This window comes from Clupea harengus, chromosome 4 (assembly GCF_900700415.2).
Source record: "Clupea harengus chromosome 4, Ch_v2.0.2, whole genome shotgun sequence".
NCBI lineage: Eukaryota > Metazoa > Chordata > Actinopteri > Clupeiformes > Clupeidae > Clupea > Clupea harengus.
Window position 1 is genome coordinate 29,240,582 of NC_045155.1, and position 18,945 is coordinate 29,259,526.

At 45.9% G+C, this 18,945-nt stretch overlaps 1 pseudogene; it reads left to right on the forward strand.

Moving 5' to 3' along the window:
* Positions 1–18,945, forward strand: part of LOC116220244 — a 48,409-nt pseudogene that overhangs the window by 19,679 nt on the left and 9,785 nt on the right.

An 18,945-nucleotide genomic window follows, 5' to 3' on the forward strand; every position in this document is an offset into this window, starting at 1 on the left:
GAGGCTCGCTGTGTTATTGCCTCTTATCCAGGCGGATATTAGGCTAAGTAACACCCCGCCGACTTGATTCTGTTGAGTTTCATCACCTGTGATGAAATTACGGCCGGTGCGGCAAGGCTGCGGTAGTGCCTGTGTGTTGAGCTGAGCGACAGACTTCGTTTTTTTCTCAACAGTCCTGTGGCTATTGTCTTCTACTAGGGGACGCCATGTTCCACAGAAAATGCAATTTTGAGGGATTTGAGTGCATCAGAGTGCAGTGAGAGGCAATCAGTGAAAGAGGTAAAATCGTGTGGTATCATATATGTGTAATTTACACTGGCTTCTCTGTCAGACAGACAGGCTAAATGTATCATATTTGTGCAATTTACACTTGCTTCTCTCTCAGACAGATCTAGACAGACTAGATGTCTTTATAGAGTACCCTGTCCATTTATGTGCCATCTTAAAAGAGACAGTTTCAAAACGATTTTTATTTTTGTATTTATTTTTTTATTTTCCTCTCTCTTTTCACAGCTCATCTTGGTTGCATTTCACAGCTATTGTAAACACTGGAAGGTTTCAATTTGGCTTCATCTTTCTCTGGTTCCCGCACCCTTAAAAAAAAAGCCCTCTCTGCCATTAGCTCTCTTTCAAAGCCTCTTGTGAAGCGGAATTTGCCTTGTAAATCGGTGCCTTGAGTACTCATTATCTTGAATTGTTCGCATTCAAGGGGATAAGATGGTCCAGAGGCTGGAGGTTGCTGCGGAATGGCAGGCGGATTTTCTCCGAGTGCGGGGGATGGAATGCCTTCTTCGGAGGCCAGTTAGCGGTGACAGACAGCTACCCTCCGAGGTCCCACAGCCCAGGGCATCCTAATGAATTAGGGCCCCTGGTTTCTTTTTATGCCTGTGGATCTCACCTGACCTCACTGAGCTCTGTTATGTCTGCCTGGGTGGTGTGTGTGTGTGTGTGTGTATGTGTGTGTGTTTTCACCGATCCCCAGTGAGAAATAGCTCCGGTAGCGTGCTTGTGCATGATCTCGTAATTGCTGGATGAATGCTAATTTACGGCTAATTGGCTGCCAATATGTATGACAAATACAATTGCTCATTTCAAAGGAGGATGGGGTGGGCTGGGCCCTCTGAAAATAGCCCAGATCCACAGTCGATCGGCAGGAGAGCTGGAGTAGACGTTGTGCACAGCAGTGGGGGTGATCTGGCAGGCCTGGCATTGCTCACAGCCTTGTGTTGGGTGTGTGGTCCAGCCTTGACGTGACCTGGGGAGTGGCGAGGGAGCCCTTGCAATGGCGATGTGTAATTTCCTTGCTGACACTGACGTCCAGAGTGGGGAGGGGTGGGGGTGGGGGTGGGGGGGGGGTGGGGGTGGAGGGGGGAGAAGTGCAGGTCAAGAGGGTTAGTTGGCGTGTCTCCATTCCTGTGGTTCCCTGTGCGCTAAATCATTCCGATATTGCACAGCAGCTTTTCCAACCCCGCCGCCCCACTACCCCTCAGCCTCTCACGGAGCTTCTTGGACGGGGGCCCTGAGCTGTGACAGTAGGAGGAGCAGGAGGAGTTCATCCGCAGAGATCCGGCTCGCTCGCTCGCTCGCGCCGACCTCTGTGAAGGCCCTCTGTTTGTTGATGAAGGCTGCTCTTTGACTGCGAAGGGGACGGAGGATATCCTGTATGTCTGCGGAGGAGCGTGGCGGATTGTAAACAGCCGTAATCCAGCAGGGCCTGCCCGAGGGGTGGGGGGGGGGGGGGGGGGGAGACTGGGCCATTGTGTCCACCACCACCCCCCCTCCCCCCATGACATCCACCATGTGTTTACTGTGAAGGGCATCACTGTATGCTCCTGCCTGTGCTGCTGGGCTTATGATAGGGGGGGGGAAACACACAGCATTGTCATCACTCATGGTGTCATGGTGTTAGCTCCGGCAGATTTACTGCATAAATACATCCGCTCGCCCCTGGGTTGCTTGATAGCGGGCCTCCCGCCGAGACGTGTCCGCTTGCGGCGGCCCTATTCAATCGGGGATGAAGAGAGGTGATGACCCCCATCGAAGGCTGCTCCCCGGCGAACACACGGTGGTGATAATCATCTCGGCGCGATCCGAAACTGAACCGTAGCATCCGATCTCCGATCGCTCCCAAGACACAGTCACTTGACACTTGGTTCCGCTAACCGCTACCCATTATGGCGGGCGGCCACTTAGATGCTAGCAAAAGCAACTACACGAGAAACAAACAGCTCGGTCCGGTGCCACACTTGACTGGAGTAGGCAGACGCCATCATGCATTCCAAATGAACTGTGACACTAGTCAGGCCGAGAGTGAGAGAGCGTGAGAGAGAGCGCTAGCGAGCGAGTGGGTGATCAGTCCTCTGATGTTGCAACTCCCTTACCACTTCTTTGTTTATCAGCCTGGCTGCAGAGAGCGAGGCAGCCAGTGAGAGGCCCTAGACTAATTGGATTGGCATCTAATTGATTCCATCACGATGAGCGAGCCACTGCTTGCCCAGCGGGCATGAATGTGTGTGTGTGTGTGTGTGTGTGTGTGTGAGTGTCAGTGTGTGTGTGTGAGAGAGATGGGGAGAGAGAGAGAGATAGAGAGATGAGGTTGGCACTCACCATGTCCACTAAATTGCTACTATGGGTAAATGTAGTGATGAAAGTTTTCAGTTTATTAGCAATTTCAGTTAACAATGTGAGCTTGCATGGACATGTCCGCACGAGTTCCCAGTTTTAGTACGCAAGGAAATAAATCATAAAGATGAGGGTACATGACTGACATAGATGTGAAACGATGTGTGTACGCTTAGTACGTATTCAAATTGCTGTGTTTTGTGTGTGAAGCTTAAAGGTGTGTATATATATATATATATATGTTTGTGTGTGTGTGTGTGTGTGTGTGTGTAAGCATGTGCTTCCATTGTGTGGGTTTCGTGCTTGCATGTGTTTCCTGTGTGTATATCTGTACATGTGTGTGTGTGTGTGTGTGTGTGTGTTAGTGTGTGTGTGTGTGATTAGAGTGAGCCGGGCCCTATCGACGAGGCCACATTTGAAACAGTAGCTGTAGCACAGAGGGGATTACCCTGACAGGCCTTTCATTTCGCTCAAGCTCTTATGTAACTCCGCTGGATTTTTGGGCAGCATTTCACGCCAGCCTAGTGAAGTTACGTTCCCCTCCGTTGCCTGCATTGTGTAATGAGAGTGAAGGAGTATGCATTTAGACTATAAAAATACATCCAGCGGCACACGTTCTGTCTCCTCTTTTATCTCCATCACTTTTATGTCTCTATCACCCCTCTTTCCCCTCCAAATCCCTCTCTCTCTCCCCCTCTCTCCCTCTCTCTCGCTCTCTCTCTCTGTATAGCTCAGTGTTTCGCTCTCATTCTATTGCTCTCATTCTCGCTCGGCTTGGGCTGCCAGCTTGTGTAAATCTGCTCTAGATAATAGTCTGTGTGCAGTTGCCAGTTCTTGGAGTTGTGACTGCTGTTGTAGCTGGTTGTTGCCCAGCTGGAGTAATGAATGGTTGAGGAAGACCCGCTTCTCTCTCTCTCTCTCTCTCTCTCTCTCTCTCTCCCGTTCTCTCCCTCTATTCTCTCTCTCTCTCTCTCTCACACTCACACACACACACACACACACACACACACACACACACACACACACACACAAACACACAATCTCCCCGGTCTCAATTCTCACATTGTCTGAGGACACATAGAGAAGAAGATGGCAGAGGACTCTGTACCCAATCTGTACCAGAACCGTACTGGATCTGGCTTATCTCTCCCTCTCCCTCTCTCTCTCTCTCTCTCTCTCTCTCTCTCTCTCTCCCTCTATCTCTGTCTCTCTCTAATTCATATTCAAAACAAGCTCCACTGGTTCTGCAGTGTTGCCAAAGCATTCGGTTAGGGTGGGGGGTGTACACGGTATACTCAGGATACATTAGAAGGGAAAGGAGGAGAGGAAACAGTAAAATAACGTAAAAATATAAAATAGTAATCAGAATCAAGGAGTTCTCTCATCATAATGATAAGCATCATAAAGGAATTCTCTCAATTCATCATCAAGAATCTCTCTCTCTCTCTCTCTCTCTCTCTCTCTCTCACTAACTCTCTCTCTCTCTCTCGCTCTCGCTCTCTTAGCCCAGTTTTGGTTCCCACACTGTCTGAGGACAAGACAGCAGCTGAAGCCAGGTTGTATCATAAGCAGATATGGGTTAGATCCAGGAGCTCTGGCTTCTGCTTCTCGCTCTGAAAACTGTCCTCATGCACTCTCTCGCTTCCTCATTCTCTGCCTCTCCTCTCTCGCTCTCTCACTCTCTCGCTCTCTACCTCTCCTCTCTCGCTCCCTCGCTCTCTCGCTCTCACCTGACGCTGCAGGGTGAAGGCAGCCGTCTGCATGTTGGTGTATCGTGGCACGACACCAACCCCCGGTTGAACCGCGGAGGGTTGGAGAAGCCTGCGCTGCCTTCATTGGAGTGCTTATCCATTTACGCCGGTTGTCGCTTGTCATTTTCAGGCGAGGGCTTGAAGCCGTGGCTCTGAGCTGAGCCGAGGAGAAAAGGAGAAAAGGAGAAAAGGAGAAAAGGAGAAAAGGCAGGAAGCGTGTTGATGCCACTGAAACGGGAGGTCTCAGCCTGCCGCTTCTCTGCAGCTCAGGTGGCCAGTGAGCGGGGAGCCCCATTGGCTACGTTTGCGCTTGGCCTTGACGGCCCTCTCACTCATACTGGCATGGTTGTGTGTGTGTGTGTGTGTGTGTGTGTGTGTGTGTGTGTGTGTGTGTGTGTGTGTGTTTTCCACACATTCGTAGGAAGCCCCTAGTATTACAGGAATCCTGAGCAGCGGATGCTGAAGGAGGCCAGCTGGATATAGCTGGTCTCTTTCTCTCTCACTATCTTTCTCTCTCTCTTTCTCTCTCTTTCTCTCTACTTTTCTCTCTCTCTCTCGCCACAGCTGTAAGAGGCACGACAAGCCTTTTTTTTTAATATAACACACCATCAGCTGTTAAATCAAGTGCGGTCCTCACAAGACGCTCGCAACTCTACGTGTTCCAGGCCGATCCCCACAGATCCTACACCTGGGATCTGCCAAGGCAGCATGGTGGAATGGTTCCTGTTGGGAGGGAGAGTAGCCAAGAATGTTCCGGAACTTCATGTGTGTGTACGCTTTACCCCTGACGTCGTAAAAAAAGCTGTTTTATAATGAATGGAAATAAAAAAAGCATTAGGTGGCTGTCAGGAAGGGTACAAATGGCTGAGTATGATCTGACCACAACATCACTAACCAGAGGGCTGCGCTGAATATAGCATACTCAGACGGGGTTTAGTATGATTAATTTAGTACAGATCCCTAGGCCTGCTTTTCACTGGCTGTTTCAATTATTGTAGACTTAGAACATGAGCAAACACGACCATTTGACCTTCTTTTATGTATTATACATCACACAGATGCCAAGACATTATACATGAAATGGAATATTATATATGCTGAATTCTAGATGACATGGTAAAAGCACTTGTGTATATAATGTCCTGAACTGCTAATACTATACTATATATAGCTATACATAATAGTATATTACTTAAAACTATGATGTATGTAAAGAGCATGTTAATATACAAAGCCTGAATTATTTATTCTGAATTGTTATACTGTATATTTCTTTTTATATATTTTTTTCTTTGATGAGGTAAAACTGAACAAAATGCGATTTTCTGAAGTGCTATCATCTTCTCCCTGCGGTGAACTGGGGAGCTGTTTCTGGCTCGAAGAATGAAACCAGGCAGCCTTACATGTTTGCAGCTAAGCTAACACCGTCGCTCCTCGCTAAGCTAACACCGTCGCTCCTTCATGTGTACTACCTCCCTGAGTAAAATCGACTTTCACAGAGCTGGGATAAGGCGCGCACACCAAAGCGCGCACACCAAAGCGCACACACTGAAGCGCCCACACTGCGCTTCCCTATTGAGCATTAAAGAAAAAGAGCACAACACTGAAGAAGAAGAAGTGTGCGCGGCGTCAATCAAGGTCGCCTCATTCAATTCATATCAGCTAAGTAGAGGAGACACATTGGATTCCCATGGTCCCCAGTGACACGCACTGTTTTCCTTTGCTCTCCCCCCTGGAGGAGCCCCCCTCCTCTCCACGCCCTGTCACCCTTTTGCCATTTAGATTTATGGAAATCAGGCCTAATAGAAACCTGCTCTGAGACAGACAGACAGACAGACAGACAGACAGACAGACAGACAGACAGACAGACAGGCAGACAGACAGACAGACAGACAGATAGGAAATGCAGTCTGCACTGTTGACTCGCGACTCATGGGGAGCCTTGGGGATGCATGAGGGTGAGGAAATGAGAAGTCAGTGGGTGTGTGAAGGTGTGTGTTTAGTGTGTGGATGTGTTTGGAGGTATATGTGTGTGTGTGTGTGTGTGTGGGTGTGTGAAGGTGCGTGTGTGTGGATGTGTTTGGAGGTATATGTGTGTGTGTGTGTTGTGTGGTGTGTGTTAGTGTATGCATGTATTTTTTTATTAAATGTACGTACGTGTATAGGCATGTGCGAGTGTATGAATGTGTGTGTATGCATGCGTATTTGTGTGTATGTGTACTTATCTTTGTGTGCTATTCTGTGTATGTGAGTGCATGTTTTATGTTTGTATGTGAATGTATTTATCTAGTGTATGAATATGGGGTGTGTATGTATGTATGTATGTATGTATGTATGTATGTATGTATGTATGTATGTATGTATGTATGTATTTATGCGTGTGTGTGTATGTGTCTGAGCATCTGTGTGTGCCAGTGTGTGTGTGTGTGAGTGAGTGTGTGTGTGTGCACATAGGGGGTGTGGGCTGTGGGCGGAGGAACAAAGCACATTAGAATAACAATAATATTCTAATCCCTCCCCGGGTGTGTGTGTGTGTGTGTGTCATAAGGTATTTTAGGTGCCTGGTGCTCAGAGTGCTTATTTAAACATAGATGAAGTGTGTGGAAGAGGCAGGGTGTCTCAGCGGGTCTCTGTTGAAGAGTGTGTATGTGTGTGTGTGTGTGTGTGTGTGTGTGTGTGTGTGTGAGTGTGTGTTGGGGAGTGGGGGGTGGGAGATTATATCCACGCGCCCTTGTTTGCATTCAGGGATAAGGGCGCATTGCTGACGCCTGCTAATTCTTATGTCATGTTGACATGCCTTTTTTGTGTCAAGGATGGCGGTGTGTGAGGGATTTAATATACTTGGATATGCCGCTGTCAGGCAAGATTGCTCTGTATTTTTTGTTGTTGTTGTGGCAGGAAGCTTGGAGCATAATTTAGCATAAAAGGAAGAGAAAGAAAAGTACTAATGCCAGGAGAGCCCAACAAAAAGCCATTTGTGCTCAATTATCTTTAATTTCCTTATGGTCTTACTCCACTGGCTTCCCATGGCTGGCCTGACCAGGACGTTACTACCCACTAGCAAAACCGCTAGCTAAGCACGCCGAGCTTATGTGACCTCAAACACAGCCCTCTTTCCTCACTGCGAATAGTGAATAGTGCCTAGCGTTAGCGTCTTATTACCTGTATGAAGGACCTGAAATGAAATCATATTAATAGCCACAGATAAAACACAGAAGAGCTGACTTGAGCGCCCAGGGGGGGGACGTTAGCGTCTGCAGACAGGCCGGTTACTGGACAGGGAGGTCTGGCCGGGCTGGGTTCTGTGTCCAAGTCACCCTACGGCCTTTAGGGGCCATGGAGCTGTGAGCCCTGGCTGATAAGGTGTTATAAGGAGCGGTGGTAAGGTTGAGGTAATGAATCTAAAGCCCATAAAACATAGGAAGGGCTCTGATAGCTTCTAGAATGGCCCTCAGTGTATGAGTTATGATGGTCATTTAATAAGGCAAATTAGCCATCAGAGATACTGGAGCTTAAAGCACTGCTGGGGTCATTTTAGAGATAAATAATAGAAAAATGGAATTGGTTTGGTGATATACCTAATTTTCTGAAATCCGCAAAAGGAAAAAAGATTATATTTTTAAGACCTTAATCGACTTTCTTCCTTTAATTATTTTTCCCCAACCGTTGTGTGTGAAGAAGGAAGGTTTGAGGGTAAAACAACAGACGCTTAATTGCACGAGAAAAAGTCCAGGATGACCCCTTTTGAGCCTCTTGAGAGGTAAACAATTCTCAGCCCTCATCTAGCATCCGTCGAGGCAGCTGAACTTAAAATACCCATTAAAAACAGGAGTAAAACCACAAAACATGTTAACTAGCTAATATGTGTGTGGTTGTAAACACAAAATAAAGAATCTAAACCACAAAGTCATGCCCCCCCCCCCCCCCCCACACACACACACACACACACATGAAAGGGGCCTGATGTGTAAAATACACAGATGGTCAATCCCAATGTGTGTGGAGTGTGTATATGTCGGTATAAATGTGTGTATGTCAGCCTGCAACTAGACAAGCCATCTTCACTGGTGTCTGCTTCAGTTTCAGTTGACTTAGGTTCGGTGGTGCTATCAACAAACCTCAACGATCCCTGTAACAATCACCGTGAAATAGAATCTACCAAATTGCAAAGGCTACAGGATTAAGTCTATGGAATCCATCATCCATGTCCAGGCCAAAGGATAGGATATGCAGCTGTGTCAGCCACAGGTATATGACGCCACAGTGACTCTGCCATGGTAGTCATCAGTAGCCATTCCTTACCATGTGACGTACCTCTCTCACTGGAGCACCGCCATTGTAAGGGCACATTCCTTCCCACCACCTCACTGGAGCAGAGAGGAGCACAGCAGAGCTGGAGAGACCGGAAGCTCTGTGGTCAGCGAGGGTGTAATCCATTCCCACTTCACAACATATCATTTCCCGGAGGGGGGGTTGGGGGGGGGGGGGGGGGGGGGGGGGTTTGGATGTGTTGAACATTGGAAGCAGACTCGTGGGGCTGGCTGGCGCACAAGGGAAAAAAAGGCTACCATTACTGTGGCAGGCAAAGCCCCAACTGAGACAAAAGAACTTATAAATATCACTCCTCGGAGCCAGTAGACGCGGAAAGCCTCTCATTATCTCCACGGAGAATGTCAATGGAGAAATAAAGACTAATGGACTAACCTCTCCCTGCTAATCGTTTCTCATACGCGCTCGCACAGAAAAGAACTCGCCTCAAGGAAGATTACACTTTCTATTTTTATCGCGCAAACAATGACAACAAAGCGATGGGGGCGAAGACAGTTTTTTACAGCAGATCTGCAAATTTGGTTCATTCGATTCATTACCACTTATTTATATTTGAAATCTTTTTTTCCACAAACATGTTTGTTTTTCCCACAAGTTTGGCTCATTGAAATGCTTTGCGTTAATTTTAACTGTTAAAATGAGTGTCAAAATCAGTCAGTGTGTTTTGGAGGATGGAAGATTAATTTGCCACATGCAATTCTGATGTATCATTTCTCTCTCTCTCACTCACTCTCCCTCTCTCTCTCACGCCACAACAATTAATAGGATTTTACGGCATAACGGGATTGGGGTTTATGTTCTTTATCTCAGGCGATACAATAGCTGTAAATATGAATTTAAGAGATCAAACAAATTTAGCTTCATTGTAAAGGAGCTTATGGTGGGGCTGGGGGGAAAAAAACTAAAAAACAAAAAAGCAGAGGAGGCACACCGAAAGGGGACTCTGTCACTCGGCTCCCCAGTGAGGAGGCTTCAGATTGGGGCGACTCTGCTGACAGAGCCCTACCTCTGGAGCCAGTGATGGCAGCTCCAGTCGTAGCAACCTCCCTCTGTTGCGTTGTTTGTTGTGTAATTTCAGCTTCTTCACTGGCAGCAGTTTGGTTCCACGCGGCCTGCGTTAGCCCTTTTTTTTTCTTTTCGTTAGACTTTCTTTTTCGCGCTAACCCTCTCTCTCTGTCTCTCTCTCTCTCTCTCTCTCTTCTCTCTCTCTCTATCTCTCTCTCTCTCGTGTGGGCATGGGCCGAGATTATCTACAGCTGCCACGCTGTTCGTGTGCCAGTGTGCAGTGCTGGCATTTGTGCTAAAACCAAACTACGGGCGCAGCCAGCTCCGGGATCCAGGCGGCGGCGGCCAGTGATAGATCAGCTGACTGAGCGACTGCAGCCAGTAGGGTTTTCGCTCAGTTTATGTGGCTCACATTTGCACTAACATGTGGTTTCCTCCGCCATACTGCTCATTACGAGAAACAACAACTTTCTCTTTTTTTTTTTACTGCGGAGTAATTACTGCCCCGGCGAACGGTGGAATGCAGTGGTTTCCTGTTGTTGTTTTTTTATTTATTTATTATTGTTGCTTGATGTCACCGTGTCAGATATGACTCAGTGGTCCAGCCGTGACATGCTCTTGCTATCAGTGACGGTCAAATCTTCCAGCAGCAGCTGATCGTGATAGTCATGGCAAATTTGGTGGCATACTGTGTGAAATCTCAGTCTTTATGGTTGACTTCACTGCCAGGGCGTTTGGATGGAGGACCCTGTGCCAGTATACCCCTCTGTGTTTATTTCAAGTCACATCAGATTAACACCACTTGGACTCACATCACGCCTATCCTCCTCTCAAGGTCATCCAAACATGATTAGCCACTTACAGCCGTGAGATTATACATTTGATCAAGGTTAAGCAAGCCGTGCTACTAGGTTATATTTTCATTGCATTTAACAATGCAAACATACACTCACAAGCCCTGTCTTGTGCTAATTAAGTTCAAGTTCTTTAGCACATTTTTTTCACTGACTTACAAATATTATTGCGCCGTAAAACCACTGTATGTGGCCTGTAATTATCCTATTGCTATACTATATAATAGGTTGTGGGAGAAGGAAATATTTCCAACCAAGAATGCGAAAAGGGAGACTTGAGTGTTATACATGGAGGGCTTTGTTTACGTGTTTCCACACCCCCAAGCATGGCCGATATAATTCCCCGTTGCTGACACTGTCACGGGGCCTGTGCGCTATATCATCCAGCCTCGCTGCAGGGACCGCAGATGGGGCACGGCAACAAATCAAGTCTGAAAAAAAAAGCCTTGTGGAGTGAATTAGATAGCTTTGAAAGAGCAGTTTGTCTTTGGAAGTAGCTGTTGTTCCACTGCTGATTTCCACTGCGTCTCCACAGTAGCTGGCAACCGACGCCAGAATGCCAGCATTGTCCCACAGTTATAAACTGCCATGCAAAACAACAGCTAGCTCGATCGCTGTGTTCTGTAATCTATTCACACCATTGGATAAGGTCTGCCGCTATAGTGAGGCACAGGTGTGAACGTTGAGATGGTAATTACTGGCCATTGCCACATACTCTGAAAGAAGGAGAAAGAAAACAAAGATTGACTGCAGAAAAATAAAGAAAGGAGACAGTTAAGAGTCTTAAGAAGCGAATCGTTTTTCTATTGAAATCAACTGTCAGGCTCTATAATAAGAATAAAATGTTGTCCAGCGGCGGTCGGGAGTTAAACGGAAACACAAAAAGGGTGAAACAGCATTAGCACAAGCAGCCATTGCTCATGTTCCCGAAAGCCATGCAGGGGAAACCTTTGAAGAATTATTTACACCGCACCGTCCCCTTCGTAAGCGTAAGCTGTTGTTTTCGACATGAAAAGCGACGTGTTCCAGGAAAAAGAAAGAGAAGGAAGGAACACAATGCAGAGAAAGAGGGAAAGGGAGAAAAAAAGAGAAGAGAAGATAAGAGCTGCAGAGAAAAAGATGGGGGGGGGGTAAGAGTTTATAGGGGGAGAGGGGTTGTAGAGGGTCGCTCTCTTCGAGGCCCCGGAGGCCAAACGGCTGCGGGGGGCTAAAGGGGTAGTGTGTGTGTGTGTGTGTGTGTGTGTGTGTGTGTGTGTGTGTGTGTGTGTGTGCGTGTGTGCGCGTGTGTGTGTCGTGATGGTGTGTGTGTGTGCTTGTGTGTGTTGTACGTCATGTGGTGTGTGTGTGTGTGGGTGTGTGTGTGTATGTATGTGTGTATGTGTGTGTGTATCATGATGGGGGTGGGGACCAGACAGAATCGCTGGCTCAGCAGGAGTGTTATTACTCCTCCTGAGGGAAACGCCAGGGCCCCTCCAGTGAGAGAGAGGGAGAGAGGGAGAGAGAGAGAGGGAGAGAGAGAGAGGGAGAGAGGGAGAGGGAGAGAGTGGCAGAGGGAGAGAGAGAGACACAGAGTGAGAGAGTCAGAGAGAAAGAGAGAGCTCAAACAAAGAGAGGTGCGTGAAGGGCAGGCCTCCTGGTCTCTCCCCTCTCCCCTGTTCCCCTGCTCCCCGCTCCTCCGTGATCCTGCCCCTGACTTTATAGCCCCTTTTATGGCCATGCTAATATATTGGACCCAAAGCCTCCCCAGTGCCATCTTTCTACTGCACACACACACACACACACACACACACACACACACACACACACACACACACACACACACACACACTCACACACACACACACACACACACACACACACACACACACACACACACACACACACACACACACACACACGACACACACACACACACACACACACACGGGCCACTTCTGTGCCCCAGCGGCCCAGAGGCAGCAGCCCATCTCTGCGAGATCAATGCACCCGTGGGCCCAATGAAAATCCCAGGCCCTGTTAACGCCGACGTGAAGGGCTTGGTTGATTACAGACAAGAGGTCCAAATGGCTCAAGAGACCCCAGGCTGAAAGGGGAGGTCTATAAAGAGGGATTCATTGGCATAGCTGCTTCAGTGGGAGGGTGGATGGATCTTTGTGGCGCTTACGTACCACAGCAGGAAGGAGAGATGCAAAACCATGCAAACCAAGCTCTCCTGTCATTGGTTCTCTCCGTGCAGCTGTGGCTTGAGCTCTCCTCTCATTGGCTCTCTCCGTGCAGCTGTGGCTTGAGCTCTCCTCTCATTGGTTCTCTCCGTGCAGCTGTGGCTTGAGCTCTCCTCTCATTGGTTCTCTCCGTGCAGCTGTGGCTCGTGTGCATACAGATACAGAATCTAATAAAACATGGCCTGTCTCGTTTGATGAGTGTGTGTTTGTGTGTGTGTGTGTGCGTTTGTTAGTGTGTGTTTCTGTTTGTCTCTTTGTGTGAATATGTGTGTGTGTGTGTGTGTGTGTGTGTGTGCATTTTTGTACATGCCTGCTCCTGTCAAACCCTACCTCTCTGCTCTACTGTAATTACCCTTGTTGGATGGCTACGCTTAATTATATTTGATCTTGGGATGCAGTGGCATTGTCTACACTTGTTAGCCTCTTGCGTCGCTGGGCACCGATTATATATGCATGTCAAATTGAAAGGAAGAAGACAAATTCAGCAGATGCGCTTGGACAGGCGAGCTTGGATCACTAATGGCAGCCTGATTGGTTTAGGAATGATTGCCCTGCCGCCAATGATTAATTCCTGTGGGGGTGGAGGAGGGCGGGGGGTGTGGGGAGGGAGGGTGTTGGGGAGGGAGAAGGAGGTGGGGGTAAAATTGGAGAGCGTAATTAAAGACTCTGGCTCCCTTTAAAGAGCAGAGTGTGAAAAGAGGGGTGCAAGTCGACGGCGCCCAATTTGTTGGCACTTTGTTCCTATAATAAGAAGCAGGCCTCCCCACCCTCTCTCTCTCTCTCTCTCTCTCTCCCTCTCTCTCTCTCTCCCTCCCTCTCTCTCTCCCTCTCTCTCCCTCCCTCTGTCTCTCTCTCTCTCTCTCTCTCCCTCCCTCTGCCTCCCCAGCGCTGAATGAGATAATTAACTCCTGGGGAGAAGCGCTTGAAGGAGGCGGCCCCCTCGTTTTTTGATTTATGACGAGATGACGAGAGATGTCTGTAGTTGTTGGTACATGAGTCGCATGCTTTGCTTGATGTACTTCATTTACCCGATCACTGAAGACATAAGCACAGCGGGGCTGATTGGAGGACATGTAGTGGTGGTTGGTAGCCTCAGAAGATCCATATTCTTGGGTATCATTTAGTTCAACCATTAAGTAAGGGGAAATATCTTTTGTAATAATAATAATAGTAATTATAAATATAGCTGCAGGCAGCAATGGCGGGTTCCTCCTCAACATTCCAATCATTACAAAATTGACATGACACTGACATGTATTTCATACATGTACACAACATTGGACAGATAATTGGATCAATGGCTGATTTGAAGTCATTTTTTTTTAATTATTCACAAATTGTCACTGTCGAGAAATATCCATGCTGGTGACATTATGGGTTCTTGAGACTTTTTTGTTTCCCATGAGCAATAAGTCATGGGTACCAAGTTTTAGACATTTTGGACTGACAGGGTTAAAATGCCACCCTTTTGAAAGTGACAACTTTGAAGCGTGTTCTGTCAGGCCACCTGTGCTCTGGTCAGGCCCCTTAATGCAGAGATCCATTCTTTAAAAGCTTTGATTACAACAATAACTGTATGAAAGTGAGGATACACTTCACTAAAGGACGTTTGTAGGTTATGTACTACTACTGGCTTGCTCTGCCCACACACTTTCCCCATCCATGCTGTTTCCCTCTTTCCAGTGCAGGTCACGCCAAGGGATAAATGCGGCGGCCGCATGAGGATTAGAAGTAGCCCAAAAAAACGTAGTCCCACACAATAACACTGTTTTCAAAATTTCCCAAAACTGGTTAAAAATCCATGGTTATAGGAACTCTCCTGAATTGACATCTCTCTAGTCTCAGTCATACACAACTGACAAGAGGCATGCAGTGAACTGGACCAAGGTACAGCTAATGTCCAGCTGTTTGCAAGTGTACCTTGTGATGGTACAGCAGCTTGACAATACTTTATCATGGTCAGACTCTCTCATTCCATTTAACTACACAACATGCACAATCAGGGTGACCAACAGGATTATTAACATGAAAGCTTGTCTCGGGGGGTCATGCATCTCACTACAAGCTTTTGATTTAACGTGAGGACCCTGTTAGCAAGTTATTTTCTATTCATGTTTTGTTTGTGATTGAATGGTAATGTCAGCTAGCTAAAAACAATGTTAGTTAGCTTGGCTAAATGGTTTTTTATAGCAACAGATAGCAACAAATCAGATCAATGGAACTTTATTCAGAAAGGGGGGGTGGATGGAACATATACAGTAAAGGTGAAATGGTAGGCATTGTTCTGCCTTGAAGCTGCATGCGCATCCTCATGTTTGTAACCACCAAACCCATCTAAATGTAAAGATAATATCCAAGCTAGCAATTTTGCCAAAATTTGACTGCAACTTTTTAGGCATTGTAGGGCAAACACACTCACTGCAAAGTGTACTAAAACGTGTCACCGACAGAGCTGCCAACTTTTCAAAAAAACCTTGGAGTGAGAAAATGTTGCGTGCACGCAGCTACACACGTTGGGTGGCTCAGATATCAGGGAATTGGAATTAATTTGGCGTTGTACCCATGTTGTGCTCTGCATTCTGTTGGTTTTGGGGCCCAAAGTCTGCCTACTGTGGGGCCTACTGGAAATGGACAACATTGGTTACATTCTGTGAAGCAAGACATAGCTGAAGGTCCACACCCAGGACATTTTGGTTTAAGTAGATGTTATTTCCTGCATTCTAGGGGATTTTGGGTGGTATGCTAAAGATGTGCAATACCTGAACTTATTCTGATTCATGTTCATCTGATCATGACTTGTAGGGCCTTTTAGACTTGAGCTGAACATTCAACCAGAAAACTATTCTTGTGCCTCAATGACTGTCTATGTACCACAATATAGCCTAATTAATAGACCTGTGTTTAAGATTTTACCAAGGTAGGTTGATTGACATTTTGATTACAATGGTATTCAACTAATTCTTAACTGGAACCTAACCTATATTGTTAATAATTGTATTTAATGATTTATGAGCACTTAACAATTTATGAACAGCAAAAAATGACACAAGATTAGTTAGGGAGAAATATTTTTCACTATTCAAAGCCTCCCACCACACGTTCCATCAAACAAAAAAGTGCAACAAATAAAGTGCTTAAACAGTAGCCCTTTTTAAGCAATAAAATAGATCAACACATGACAAAAAATAACTAAAAATGAGGTATCAGGTGCAGATCAGAACCTGGTTAGTCATTTTCTAAGATCTGTGGGCAAGGTTGTACTGGCCTGTGGCCTTCTTGGAGGCCTTGATGACCTCTGAAGGGGGCTCCCATCTGAAACAGGGCTCCCAGGTCGGCCATCTTTATGGCCATTATTGAAGACAGGGTGCCATCCAATGCCAGGCTATTTCTGGTCTTAGTTTTGTTCAGTCCCACTGAACACTGAAAACACCCTCTCAGCATCTGCATTCGAATGGGGCAACACCAGGACAGCTTGGCGACGGCAACAAGCCTCTCAAATTCTTTAGTTCCTGCCACCTATTGAGAATGAACAAAGAACAAAATGGAAAAACATACCATATTTTGTTTTGATTAATACTGTAAGTACACTGTAACAAAGTTCAGATACAACATGCATAGTTTGCATCATGTATGACACGATATAGGCAATGCATCAATAATAGCAACAGATGTAGCCAAGCCACACCTGCCAAAAAGAAAGCCAAAAAAAAGTATACCTTATGTTTCCGTGTTGCCCATTCCAGCCCAGAAGCTTTCCATCTCAGTTTCGTCCTGAAGGGAGGTGGTTGGCATGGTCTGATAATTCAGAAACTCCTCACCCAGGTGGTCATGCTCCTCTGGCCCATGGTATGGGAGGAGATGGGGAAACCTATTTATGAAAGTAGAGTTACAGGTTGTTAAGTTATAGGTATATTTAGAACGCCGTCTCACAGAAGCAAAAACTATGTTCAAATTAGTACTACTGCTAACACTTCAATAGCTAATCGTATCAAACGAACAATTACAAAAATACTGTACTGTAGTTCTATATGTTTTCAATGGAGCTTCTAAACGATCAAACCTTGAACCGCTTAATACGTAGCAAGTACAACAACCATGGTAGTGGTAGCTACCATTGCTACGAGTTTAATGGTAGGTAGCCTAACTATACAGCTAATTAAGGTAGCCTAGCTAACTAGCCAACTACAGTTTCGAAAAAAAGTACTTGCGCTGTGGAGACCGTCAGAAAAACTTGGAACGCACTAATTAAAACAACACAATTACATCCACAATGACATGTAAATATACAATAACCCAACCGTACAGGTACGTAGAGTACGTTAATTTGAAACGCCGTCCACAGAAGCAAAAAAAAACTAGCCTATATGTTAAGGTTTGTAGTTATACTACTAGCTTGCTATGCTACCATACAACATACTTTCTACTAGCAAGATGAATTATTTACTGTGTCGTCTCAGTTACACTATCAAACCTTGGAAATACTGTGACTTGCTCAAGTAACGAAATGGCTAATAGAACATCACATTTCATAATTATTTCAGTGAATGAAACAGCTCCAAGACCCAGTGAAATATTAAATACAGCTAACTTACATTAGATAGCTACAACAGCACGGAGTCACAAAGTGATACTGGAACAAGTCAATAAAACACTTAATTTGTATTCATCAACGCAAACGAACTGTGTTAAACTTCTGGCCTTTGGTTAAATCACTTTCTGAACACAATTCCTCAAAATGTACCTATCGGTACCAAAGTTGCCTTCTCCCTAATGCTAGATAACTATCCAGCTAACTAAGCTAGCTACCATTTCGACCCAAAACATCTGCGCTACCTCAAATACACTAACCAAGAATAAAAACAGAATAAAATCGTCTTGCAGTTATCATACGAATTAAACAGTAATAAGTATGCTTTTATTACTTACGGTCAAATGTAGACGAAAATCTTCTCCACACCAGAAATCGTCCTCTTCTCTCGTATCCACAAAAATAGTCTCAATAAAATTGTGTCTGTCCGTCTCGTGCATGTCGCGCGCGTGTCAGGCAGCATTCATAACAGCACGTCAACCATTGGCTGCCTATAAACTCCTGGGTCCTAAAGCTACCCGGTTACATATTCACCATTCGCGTTAGCGATTAATGCAATTTGCTTTATATCAATCATTTTTGAAGATATGAAGTTGCCTTTGCACACGGGGACATGTTGTAGTGTCTTCCACGTGCATACCAAGTTTGATGTTGATATCTGAAAGATTTGCTGAGATATGACTTCACTTCCTGTTTGAAAGCTTTTCTGCTGCATTTGAGTGGCTGTGTCGGACAAAACGGTTGTGAGGATCAAAATTCGGTTGGAGAATTTTTGTGAGGCTTGGTCTGAAGATCATCTCTGGTGATTTTGAAGAAGATTTGACAAAAATTGTAGGAGTTGATGCCTTTCAAAGGTTTTTGATAAAACCGGAAATTGCAGAAAATCTATATAACCGGAAATTGACGCCATAGGGTGTGTTTCATTCGTCTTGATCCAAGGAATCCAATGGTACCTCATTTTTGAAAATCGGCCAAACAGTTCAAAAGTTACAGTGTTAACAAAAGTCCAACTTTGACCCGTTGGTGGCGCTAGTGTGGTCTAGTGGGAGACATGAAACTTGGTGTGAGTGGAGAAGGGACTGTCCTTAATGAGTGTGCCAAATTTCACAAAAAGTTACCATACGGTTCTAGGGGCTGCCATTGACTTCAATGGCACAAGAATAATAATAATACCTACAATAACAATAGGTTTCCTCCTGACGGAGGAACCCTAATAACAATAATAATAATGACGGATAAAGTATACATGAACAGACTTTGAGTGTGAATCTGTAGAACATTGCTGTTTGTAAAACTCAACTTGTCCTGGTGATTGGGGTGACTCACCGTGTTGCTGTGATGCTGCGTTGCGTGTATGTGTGTGTGTGTGTGTGTGTGTGTGTGTGTGTGTGTGTTTTGTTAACGTTGAGCGCTCTGAGCAGAAGGCGATGGTCAGTGGTTAGTCACAAGCGTGGAGCAGCGTGAGTCAGACTCTGCTGAAATGAGTCTCCGCGGCGCGACGGCGCACCAGGCCCTTCCTCCGTTGTGTAATCCCGCTCCGCAGTTCCCTTTTGGAACGGCGCAAATAAAAGCCC